The sequence below is a fragment of the Lepisma saccharinum genome, chromosome 12 (genome assembly GCF_977018435.1).
Source record: "Lepisma saccharinum chromosome 12, izLepSacc3.1, whole genome shotgun sequence".
NCBI classification, from domain to species: Eukaryota; Metazoa; Arthropoda; class Insecta; order Zygentoma; family Lepismatidae; genus Lepisma; species Lepisma saccharinum.
In genome coordinates, this window is record NC_139240.1 from 49,850,601 (window position 1) to 49,862,603 (window position 12,003).

Below are 12,003 nucleotides of genomic sequence, written 5' to 3' on the forward strand. Positions count from 1 at the left end.
GCAACAGATCTTAAGGAACTATGAAAACCATCTCAATTTTTTTGAGAAATTTTTTGAAGAAGATTCTACTGACGCAGCATCAAAATGTGCTGGATACCTGGAGACAATGCTTCACTTCAAGACATTTTTCTTTCTCTCCCTCTACTGCCATGTGATGAGTCCAATAGAAGAGGTAAACTAAAATATTCAGTCTCCACGCTTTGGTGCTACAGAAGTGGAATCAAAACTAAAATACTTGATTGACATCTTTCAAGAAAAGCGAATGTGTTTTGAGCAGTTCTGGCTAAAATGCACAGAGGGCAAACCGAGCCTCGTTGATGAGCCAGAAGAGACTTGAAAATTCTAATGCTGCCAAACATCACAAGTTCTACACTCCAAAATAGTATTACAAATCAATATGCACTGACATGTGTGACACAGCAAAATCATGTGTTAAACAAGGACATGCATCTACAGGACTACAAAAAGTAACAGCTGTAGAGAAAGAATGCATCTCGGCTGTGAACAGTTGCACAACAAACTTTCAGCAAACGCGAGAATTCTATCGCCAAGATTTGGATGCCGATAGGCTCTCCTTACACATGTCCGTCCATGCTTGGTGATATCGCCAAACAGAAGAAAGTGGTTCTAACTACCATGCGTGACATAAGGAAGTTTCTTTTGGAAGACAGCACCCTCCAGGCGTCAAATTCATGATGGTCCTCCGCACTGTGCCAGTGACGACAGCCACAGCCGAAAGGTCATTCAGTGCTATTCGCCGATTAAAGACATATTTGAGATCTACAATGAGGCAGAAGAGACTAAGCAGTTTAGCGGTACTCCATATACATCAAACTGTGCTTGATAATTTGGACCTGAGACCGGTCGTTAATGAGTTCATAAGAAAATAACCCAGTACGTAGAGCAACTTTTGCTTTATTTTTAAATCATATTCATATGTTTTTGTTGTGTATGTCACTTTATATCTTAGTGTACATGCTATTTTTTTTATTATTGCAAAATAAATTTAAAAAGTAAAATATTGTAGCAAGAACAAAAAAGTAAAACTATTTTCCTGCGATTTGTGTTAGCATTTATGTAAATAATTAAATAAAACTGTTAAATATTAGTTATTTTATGGGTTATTTGCAACCCATCACATTAAAACACACTCATGCCCTCGCCGGGACTCGAACCCGAGACCTCTGGATCAAAGCTAGTTGAGTTGACACCCAACACGCTCGGCTACCGAGGCGGGCATAAAACTGTTAGGTTGACCTCTTAATGTAAATACATACTTTTCAATAAAAATGTTAATTGTTATCTAAGAAACAAATGAGCAGACACAAAAGACATAAAGAGACTTTGAAACATTTTCTAAACGTTTTTCATGTTACATTTCATTTGCATGAGGAATATAATAGCTGCTTAAAAACTGCTATACGAAGACGTAATTTTTATTTGTAAAAAAGGGAGGGAGTGAGTCATTCATTCATTTATTTCAGTGTTCAGAGCCCCCTCAATAATTTTGACAAGTCGGCGCCCCTGGACTGGTCCAAATAATAAACATGTTTCTTCTCACTGGGATATCTTTTAATACCGCGGACATTCTTTTGTCGTCAAACAACAAACAATCGTTTCCTCTTCCTAAACTCAAAACGCAAATCATTCAACACCCGGGATACAGTTCGTGAGCACATTGACGGCAAATCACCTCACACCCTGTTATACTTTGATCTTGTTTCCTTAAGGAAGATTATGCATTTTAAACAACTTGCTTGATTTAAAGAGCTTTTTTCCTTCGGATGAAGCCCACAATAACACTATCTGAACAGGAGACCTCGATTCAGCCATTCTCGCCGCTGTGTAACACGATTATTAATCACAATAAACATAGGGTTAAAATAGTGGGATGTGCAACACTGGTATCACGGATTCCACGCGCTCTGCAACGTATGTCTTGCTCGACTCGCACTTGGGCTTCAGCGTTTCCTCAGCGCATTGCAAACTCCAGTTGGCGAATCTGCGGATCCAAGTTCGTCTGCACAGTGATTGCAATCGATCAAGTCCAAACCTGCTAATGGATGTATTATTTTGTCTGTATTTTACAAATAAAATAACTGTTTTCTTGCAAGTATGCAGTTGTGTCGGAATAGAACCCGTCTCAGTGGAACTATATTCTGCGCGCACGTTTGGATCTACATATGCGAAAACCTGCTGCAAAGTTAACCTGACGCTTGGCTTAGTTTGATTCAGCCCCCCCCCCCCCCAAGTTAAGTCCCAAGTTTGATTCTGCCCCTCCCCCAAAATAATTAAGCCCCAAGTTGGATTCTGCCCCTTCCCCCCAAAGTTAAGCCCCAAGTTCGATTTTGCTCCCCCCCCCAAGTTACGCCCATGGCTGTGCTACTGCTAACCACTCCGCCACGGAGGCTGGCGATATATTACATGTGGTTCCCCACCAGAATAAAATCCCTCCCCACTCATTTTGTTCTGGTGCTGTCGCTGGTCCCAGTATATATACGTACGAATGCCACGAGTTGGCAATCTTGTTTTCTAGCAATAAAACAGCATGGTCTTGCTACACTGTCCATTCACGCATGTCTGAAATCTTCCCTACAGCGTGGCTGCCATCTGTTACAGTAGCTGTAAAATGAGAAAGAGAATATTCTTCTCGAATTTACTTGCTTCCGTCTGTCCGGAACGACAAAGCTGTCCGACTTCCATTTTGTCCTTCGGTTCAAACAAAATGGCCACCGTTGTAGCATGCCTGCACGTTATCTGTATGGAGAAAAAAACTTGCGCTTCTGGTCATTAAAGGGTATGAAATTCCACAGCCACCGTAATTACTCTCTGTGGTCTGTCGTGATTAACCTTTCCTGGGATTGTTTAACAAGACTAAAGTAGACGCCGGGGCTGTAAATGTTATATGACATGGCGACATGCTGCGTCTGGTCTCCAGGACTTCCATGAATGTCCATGTTCTTCTCTGTGGCGCTGGCGGTTCGTGCATGCCTGCGTTTGTTACCTTCTTGCCAGTTGACCAGTGGCGTCGCTAGGCCCTTTTGGACGGGGCTTCAGCCCCCCCAATCCCTCGATAAGCCCCCCCAATGTTTAGCTATTATTACATACAGTATTTCGAGAAAACATATTTGAACAATTGTTAATGCAGGAACATACCTCTATTCTTGGAAAGACTCGTTTCGTTGTGACATAGTTTTTTTTAAACCACGATCTTACATCTGACACGTCATGTCTTTAGCTGGCAACAGTGCAAACGATCGCCGTCATTTGTTCTATTTTCACAACGGTTGCTACGCGAGGAAACGGTAGTGGTGCATTTTGTGTTACGGAGTTTGTGATATTGTGTGTTTGTTATCAAAGCTTTTTGTGACATTTACTGTTGTTCGTACAACAATGGACAAATTTATTATTCAAAGTAAGCGCCTGAAATCGGAAATCTGAAAAGGAAGAGTGTCATGAATTGTGTGTGGATTGTGTTATTGATAATTTTGCAAGAAAATCGAACCGCAGAGTACAGCTGATACATAAAGACATAGTTCACCAGCATTAGAAAAACAGGACAAGAATATCCATAGGTTCATGCTCAAGGTCCCGGGTTCGATCCCCGGCCGGTTCAAATCCGGGAACTTTTCTAACGTTGGAAGCGCTCCCGACGCCCATCCAGCGTCGAATGACATGGGTACCTGTAGGAAACCCTGGGGGGGGTAAAGGCGGTCAGGGGCGTGATGCTGATCACATCACCCCCACTCACGACCGGATCAAGAAAGTGTGGGGCGTTAACCCCACACCCCCTATACGCCTTCATGGCGTGGTGCTAAGCACAGGGAGCACTTTACTTTTTTTTCATAAAAATTAATGCAGTAAGTCTATGTTAGTTTTAATTCCTTATGATTGTTATATATTATTGTCTTATAAATCACTTTGCTATTTTCAAACATTAAAAATATTTACAATAGTAGTAAGTCATGTATCTGGTTGCAGCCACCCAAACCAGATGGCCTAGCGACGCCACTGCAGCTGACGCACATAGGGGTGCGTGTGTTTCGAGCTAGTGGATAAATTGGCAAATTCGTATTCCAAGATGGTGTGTAAATGTATTCTTTGGGCTGATCTCTTCAGCTCCACCCCCTCGAGCCATGAAATTTCTAAATGTGAACCTAACAAAATGCTACAAAAATTTTTTCTCCTTGCATAAATGAATGTGTTTGTTGTGTATGGAGGCGGTCTCCAGAAGTCTGCAGTCTGCGATATTGGGTACTTTTTGTTTCATAACCATTGATGTAAGGCTAGTGGCTATGATTGGAGAGGCGTGGGGAGGGCGGTTGCCCCAATCCACCCCACTATTTCGACTTTTCTTGTGTACCCAGAACTGGTGGCGGTGGAGGCACATAGTGGTTCGAATACCACTTCAAACTGTAGGTCCAGTCCCAGTTAGCCTATCTGTGCATAAAAGTGGACTTAAAACAGAATCAAAACTCAAACTTGTCTACTAAGAGAAAGTAAATTTCCTTTGTCCCCAGTTTGGCACCTGGCTACCAGGTAAAAATGTTTTTTTGTTTTTTTTAACACATTTAGAATCCTTTATTGTAATAATAATTGCTAATGCGTATAATTTAAATTACGAATACATTATTTTCTAAAAATAGAATTAATGTGGGTGTTCAGTGGTTCTGGTATAACAAAGTAAAGTAAATTTGAAAATATTTTTAATTTGCGAAACTCAGAAATATCCGACTGCCTCTGACCAGTATGGCGGTTGGATGCCAAAACTGGAGAAAAGTGGCAAAATAGTCGGAGACAACTGCCCCTAAGTGCCCACAAATAGCCGCCACTGTATGTATGTATGTGTATGTGTGTGTGTGTGTACAAAAACATGGATTTGGCTCCTCCCTCAAGAGATTTCTGGGCACGGGCCTGGAAGGGAAAGTTCACAAAGTCTTCCCGATGGCGTAGTGGTAACGTCGTCGCCTTGTAATCAATAAGTTTCGGATCCCACTTTTTAAACTGTAGGTTCAGTTGCGATTAGCCTTTCTGTGCACAAACTGGACTTAAAACAAACTCAACAAAGAAAGGTATTTGTAAACCTTTTTAAAGCACAATTCAAAAAATCGCCATTTATTAAGAGCCGTGTAGCCTAGCGCTTTCGCCATTCGTGCGAGAGGTTCCGGGTTCGATTCCCTGTGGAAGATGACCCAGCAACGTGAAGACAAACCAGATCAGTACTGGACATACAGTTTGTGGGTTGGATCCGAACTACTATGTGCTTCCACCGTGTATCGAACCCAGGGCCCCTTGACTAAAAGGCGACGAAGATATCATCGTGAAGGCCCCCTAGCGGAAGAAAAGTGAAACCTTCTTGACTTATTCTGGTATTCTGTAGCCCCCCACACATCGCTCCGGCAGAACTGCTGGAATTCAACCTCGGTTGCCCAATTCTGGTTTGTCACTTTTATTGCTGGCGACTGTACACAAGTGAGAATACAAGAGTGGAACAACGTGTGTGTACGCGTTTTCTCGTCGTTGCACGCAATGTCGTCTCGCACTTGCATCTGCGTGCGAGGCAGGGTGCCTTGGAAGTCATGTGCGAGCAAGTGCTCACCCCTGGTGACCTTTCGTTGAAGAAACATGCGTTCCAGGATCTCTTGATCTTGTGACTGAATCCGAGGGGCGAGACGCTGTTGACCTCCGCCCACAGGGCAAGCGCTCTCCCGCTATTCGTCTTGTTCTTTGCGCCTTCCTTTCACCACGTGTGTTCGTTTCCTTCTTTCACGCGAGAATTTACTCTCACGAACATGCATAGGCGTCACCAGAAATTTGGGGAGGGGGGTTTAGAAATTATATCATCATCATCATGATTAGAGGAGAAGGTCTAAATATGGGCGAAGGTTTAAATATGGGTTTTGGAGTTATCAGCGCTCCCGGGTGCTGCAGCCTGGCAGAGGCTATGGGAACTGGTTATCTGTCAAGGACAAAGGTTGCGGCGCCAATTCACAAGAGAAAGTGGTGGTTAGTTTCGGCCTTGGACGCTGTTACAGAATTGCGACCTCCGAAAACTTTTTGCAGGTATTCTCATCTGCTTTGTGTAGGTTATGATACTAGCGGTACATAAAACAAATGTGGGTTTTTATAATGCCATGATTTGTTTGTGAAATATGAACCACAGAGAGCGAGAATAAATTGAAGAAGAAAAATAGCGTGATGGTCTAAATATAGGCTATGACATGAGGTCTAATGTTGACATCACATTTTCAACAAATATTTGGATGTTTTTCTTAATTTCGATTTTTCCCATTCCGCGTGATTTTCAAAACAACAGATTATTCATAAATATGAATTTTATGTTTTAGCAAATGACTGTTTTTTAAATTTTAATTGCCACTAGTAGCCCATATTTAGACCACAATTTTGAAATACATCATTTTACCATTTTTTGGAAATTGCTTTTTTTTAAACAAAAATTGAGACCTTCTATAGTTTAGCATGCTATTACATTAAAGTATATATTTCATAGATATGCATTTTAAAGGCAGGTGCTTGATATATTATTTTTTCCCTCCGAAAATGACAACATAAAAAGGGGGGCCCATATTTAGACCTTTTCCTCTATTATTGAGGAGATTTTCCCACTCGATTAACCAGATGAGTGAATATGCTGCACAAATTGTTTTTCATTATATTTTTACATCTCAGGTAGGGGGGGGGGGAACGATGGTCTAGTCGTAGACCTCCGTGCCGCTACGACGCCATGAGCTCCGGGTTCGAATCCCGGTTAAGACATGGATGTTTGTGTTCGTCTGTCCTGAATGAAAAAGAGATTTGAGATTAATTGATGTGAGTATGATGTGTGGGAACGCTGCCGCATAATGGTCTTGAAAGATGGCGTAGGTCATCTGGCTACCACTTGGAAGACCCTTGTTCGAGTCCCAGGTGATCTGAACCAGGAAATTTTTCAGTCATTTCCCTGTTTCTGCGCGACTCTGAGGCCCACCTAGCATCGTATCGATGGTTACCTAGAGGCAACCGTGGAGGGTAAAGGCGACCGGAGCGTGCTGCTCAGCACATCACCTCCAAAATGTCTGCGGTCGAGAATATGTGGGGCCTTACCCCCACATTCCCTAAATGTGCCTTCATTGCACGGTGCTATATGTACGGGGAACTTTACCTTACACTTAATACACTTGTTTTCTGAAATGGATAGTAATTCTGTTTTGTTATTAACTGTTATATATTCAAGAACAACCTTTAAAAGTTAGGGGGGAACTTTTAGTTATATAGTTAATGTTGTTTGACCTCTCACGTAAAACTCTGATATTTGGAAACTTGAAAACTTTATCCATTTTGACAGCTAAACCTGGTTACTGTATTTTCAACTCAATTTTTCCGTTCTAACGCAGGTTTTTTTTTTTTTTTTTTTACCATTCTGTTCGAATGCTAGTTGATTTTTTTTTGTTTTACTAACAAAAATAACAAGCTTCCTGCTTTTTTATGACTTGGAATGAACGATGCCGATTTCCAGGGTGAGGGTCGACGGGCAAGGCCTCTCCGCAAGATTTTTTCTCGGAAGGGTGGGGGGGGATTATTACGAGTTCATGCGTTGCTAGTACTTTCAATTAAGCAATTAATCTGATTTTCCTGAATTCATGGATTCGTTTGACATGTTGAAAAATATCTGTAATTGCTGAAGTCATATTCTAACTACATAAAACCTACTTCATTTAATTATAGAATGCAATCGTGATGTGAAAATATTGACACAATGTAAATTTACTGCAGCGTGAAAATTCAATGGAAAGTAAACAAGAGAGAATTATTTATTATTGGATATGATTAAAAATGCCAATTTCATAGGTAAAATAATAATTTGATATTGAACAAACTCAGTTTTGTTATTAAATGTAATGAACGTGTCTCACCAGGGGTACATCGGAAATGAGAAGAAATACTAATTTGGATTTTTTTTATTCTTCCATAATTCTTGGTTTTAACCTTCAACATCTTATGCTTATTGCTCTTAGATGATAATACAAAATGTAAATTATGTATAATATATAATAATTATAATTACATATAATTCTAATAATGTTTATATTGTAATTATATATTACACCTCTACGCCAGAGTAAGTATTTCAGACCTCTAAAAAATTCTGGTTAGGCCCCGCCTATATTGTATGCAGGCACGTATCTAGAAATACATTTTGGGGGGTCCGAACAAAGTGTCTCAAAATAATAATAATAATAACTGTTGTTATTATTAAGTATATTAAATTAATTAAATAATTATAATTAATAACAATATTCGTTAAAATATTCAATTAATTAATATATTTTATTAGACGAATAGGTAAAAAGGCGGCATAAGGGTAGTGATATAACAGCACGTATTCATTATCTAACTTACATTAGCTAAGTTAGGGAAAATTTGTAAAAAAAAAACAACTAGCCTGGCAAGGAAATTAATATCAAATAGATAAAGAATTGAATTTTTATTGAATATCAAAAAAGGATGAAGAAAAGTAAATTTCCTGGTAATATGTTATGCATACTTATTATTATAAGTTGTAATAAATCTTGCATTAATCTTCTTTGGTACCGTATGGTCGTATGATCCCAATATAATCCTTGCCTTCCAATAGGTTTGGTGGAATTAACCTTCGATTAAACAAGTATATTTTCATTATTTAATTTGTTATTTTATTATTTTCATTATTTAATTTTAGTACTTAGTATTTTGGGGGGATCCGGACCCCCTGCACCCCCCTAAATACGTCCCTGATTGTATGCCCACACACAACTAGGCTGGCCCTGGCCCATTTGATAGTACATATAGTAACAGTAACAATCATGAATAATCATGTTTGTGATTTTTATTATGCATGCAATAATAACTAATACCTTCAGTAAAATAAGTACCCGGAATTAGCTGGTAAAAGTCCCACATTGGAGGTATCGAGAATTCATTTTGTCCGTAGGATGGCAGCACTGTACTGAATGACCACGCAGAGGGGTAGAGTAATCTATTCATCAGCTTGTGCAAAGCAGCTGTTTACGTTAGTTGTGTTGACGAGTGTCCTGCGATTTGCAGAATGGAGACAAATATCGAGTAATGAATTTGTTTGAAATTTTCTGTTGCCAACGGACTGTCGTGTGCTAAATCGTTGAAAATGCTATAAAAGGCCTTTGGTGATTCGTGTCTGTCGAAAACAGAAGCTTATCCATGGCACAAGGCTTTCAAACAAGGCAGAGAAGTTGTTGCTGATTTCCCCCGTTCTGGTCGACCTTCCACGTCGACTACTGACGAAACCATCGGAAAAATCAGGACAATGGTGCTTGAAAATAGGCGTGTGAGTGTGAGAGAGATGGCTCGTGAGCTTGGAATATCACACATGTCCCGTTCACAAAATTTTGACTGATGTGTTGGGCATGAAACGCGTCGATGCACGACTTGTTCCGAAGGAGCTGAATTTCCTGCAAAAAGCACATCGCAGGGATGTTGCTGAAGACATGATTTCGCGAGCCTCTAGTGACTCAACCTTCATCAAACGCATCATAACTGGTGATGAGACATGGGTGTATGAGTATGACATGCAAACAGGTCAACAATCTTCGGAATGGCGCTTCGAAAATGAACCAAACACCAAAAAAAAAAACACGCCAAAGTCGATCAAAAATTAAGGTCATGGTCATTGTTTTCTTTAATTATCGTGGTGCTCTGCACTCAGAATTCCTTCTAGAGGGACAAACTGTGAATAAAGAGTTTTATGTGAACGTTATGAGGCGTCTGCGTGAGAATGTTCGCCGGAAAAGACCAGAGTTATGGAAAAACAATTCTTGGATTTTGCACACGTCGACTCTTGTTCGCGAGTTTTTGGCCAAAAACTCAACACATGTCCTCGCCCAAGGCCCATATTCTCCAGATATGGCTCCGTGTGATTTTTTTCTCTTTCCGCGACTCAAGTTACCACTTCGGGGAAGACGTTTTGAATCATTTGAATCCATTAAAGGAAATTCTCAGAAGGAACTCAGGGCCATACCGTCTTCTGCGTTTGAAATGTGTTTTGAAGATTGGGTTAAGCGTTGGCATATGTGTGTTGCATCTGATGGGCCTATTTTGAAGGCGACAAAATAAATGTTGATGATTAGCCACGTATTTGTGTTTTATTCACAAATTCCGGGTACTTTTTGTACTTAGTAGTATAAACCAATTTTATTCTAAATTTATTATTATTAGAGCTACAATAATAATAACAACAATATATGCTTAGTTTATTATTACTATTATTAATTTTACCAGGAACATCCCTCATAGGATGTTTTGTCCTGTCATATTTAGAGGACGGACACTACGGGCCTCATTCACACCTTCCCCTACCCCGCCACTGGGTACAAAAGGGCGGAATAATGTTACTCATTCATTTGTTTTCTTCCTCCATCCCATTTTTTTCTGCATTGCCCATCTTGCTCTCAGAGGTATTGCCTTAGGATCATTTTTTCAGTGAAGGAAATTCTTTCCAGCAAAGTATTCGGTGTAGGAGAGGGAATAAAAGCAGAGGACACATCGCAGGCATACTTTCCTCGAACAACAGAGCCCTCTGTCCGTCAAGATGATAACCTAACACAATCTCCGAGGGAGAAAGAAAGGAAATCAGTTCCGAAGTTGGAAACACTTGTTTTTTCAGTCCTCCGCATTCCAGGCGGAAGGAGGTGGGGAGGGAATTTGTGGTTTTTGTGGCGATGGAACGAGTTAACATTAGCCTCTGGTTGGCCTGCGGACCTTTCGAAGCCCTTCACGTATCGAAAACGTACCCTCCTCCCCACTCCCACTTCCAAACAAGCAATGCGAGTTTTAGATATCAAAAAATGTTCCTTTCCTGACCCCTTCAATCCAGAGAGTCAAATCAAGTTAACGACTGTGGAGAACGTGGTGGCGTTCGTGAGAAGCGAAATTCGTCCTTTTCGCCCGTGGGAATAAGGTTCGAAATCGCCAGCTGCTACGTGTGGTTATCGTGTGGCATGCTTTGTAACCCTGAGGGGCTCCTCCAAAGATTCACAACGCGAGCAGTTAACATTCCAGTGGAAAATTGAGGAACGAGAAAGCAGATCGCTCGCCGGAGAAGCATTCCGGTTGTAGTTATGGTTAAAAAAAGACTGAGCAGCCTTGTTTTCCTTTATCGCCGCGCAGGGGGCAGCACGGGCGTGTGAATCGGCCCCAGTCCAATGAATAAAGGTATATCTGCGTGGGACTGTAGTTGGAAAATCAAGCAAAACTTGATCAAGACAAGGTGCAGCGTTTCCGACCCCTATGTGCCCCCACTCCAGCATGTGTGACGAGGTGTGAAGAGAGCTCGTTGATGACGTAGCGAGAGCAACGTCGGTGTAGCATGACCCAGTTGGAAACACGAACAGTCTGCTAGAAGCAGCTGTCGAGTACAGTGTGTTCTGATGTGCAAAACGAGAAAAAAGTGTCGGTTTCCAGTCAACTTTTGTTGTGGCGATAATGCAGTGATGTGAGTGGTTTGTGTGTGGTGTTGTGTGTCCTTGGAACACCTTCTTTGTGTTTGTGTTGTGTTTTGAAGTGCTTGTGTTGTTCTTTGAGTGGAATCCCATGACTGCGATGGGCCGTTTGAGGAATGCCTCAACGCCTATATTCACCGTACGGTACAGAAAACTCATGGACGAGTATGGAACCAGGGACTGCTTGAGTATCGTCCCGCCTCTACCAGATTACATGTCCTACTGTTGCTGCCAATGTGGACACAAACAGAAGCTAAAGGTAAGCATGCCTAGTATTCCCAGAATCTGTTATGTAGAATCCATTGTGCAGTAGAATGCTTGGCAAATTGTCCATGAAAGTTTTCATCTTGAATCGTACGTCCTTTTAAGGAATGGATTATATTACGTATAGATGATGCAAAGGTTGTCAAGCAGCTTGTTTGGCGTTTTATATAAATTCTTAAAGCTCTCATTGGGTAATACAAACCATGTTGTGGTGGACGATCTGCTT

At 41.0% G+C, this 12,003-nt stretch overlaps 1 protein-coding gene and 1 pseudogene across 3 annotated transcripts in view; both read left to right on the forward strand.

The window, feature by feature from the left end:
• Positions 1–12,003, forward strand: part of LOC145996048 (EGFR adapter protein-like) — a 1,377,132-nt gene that overhangs the window by 1,176,940 nt on the left and 188,189 nt on the right. The gene's annotated exons all lie outside the window — the stretch shown is intronic.
• On the forward strand, positions 9,119–10,142 carry LOC145996050 (protein GVQW3-like; annotated as a pseudogene).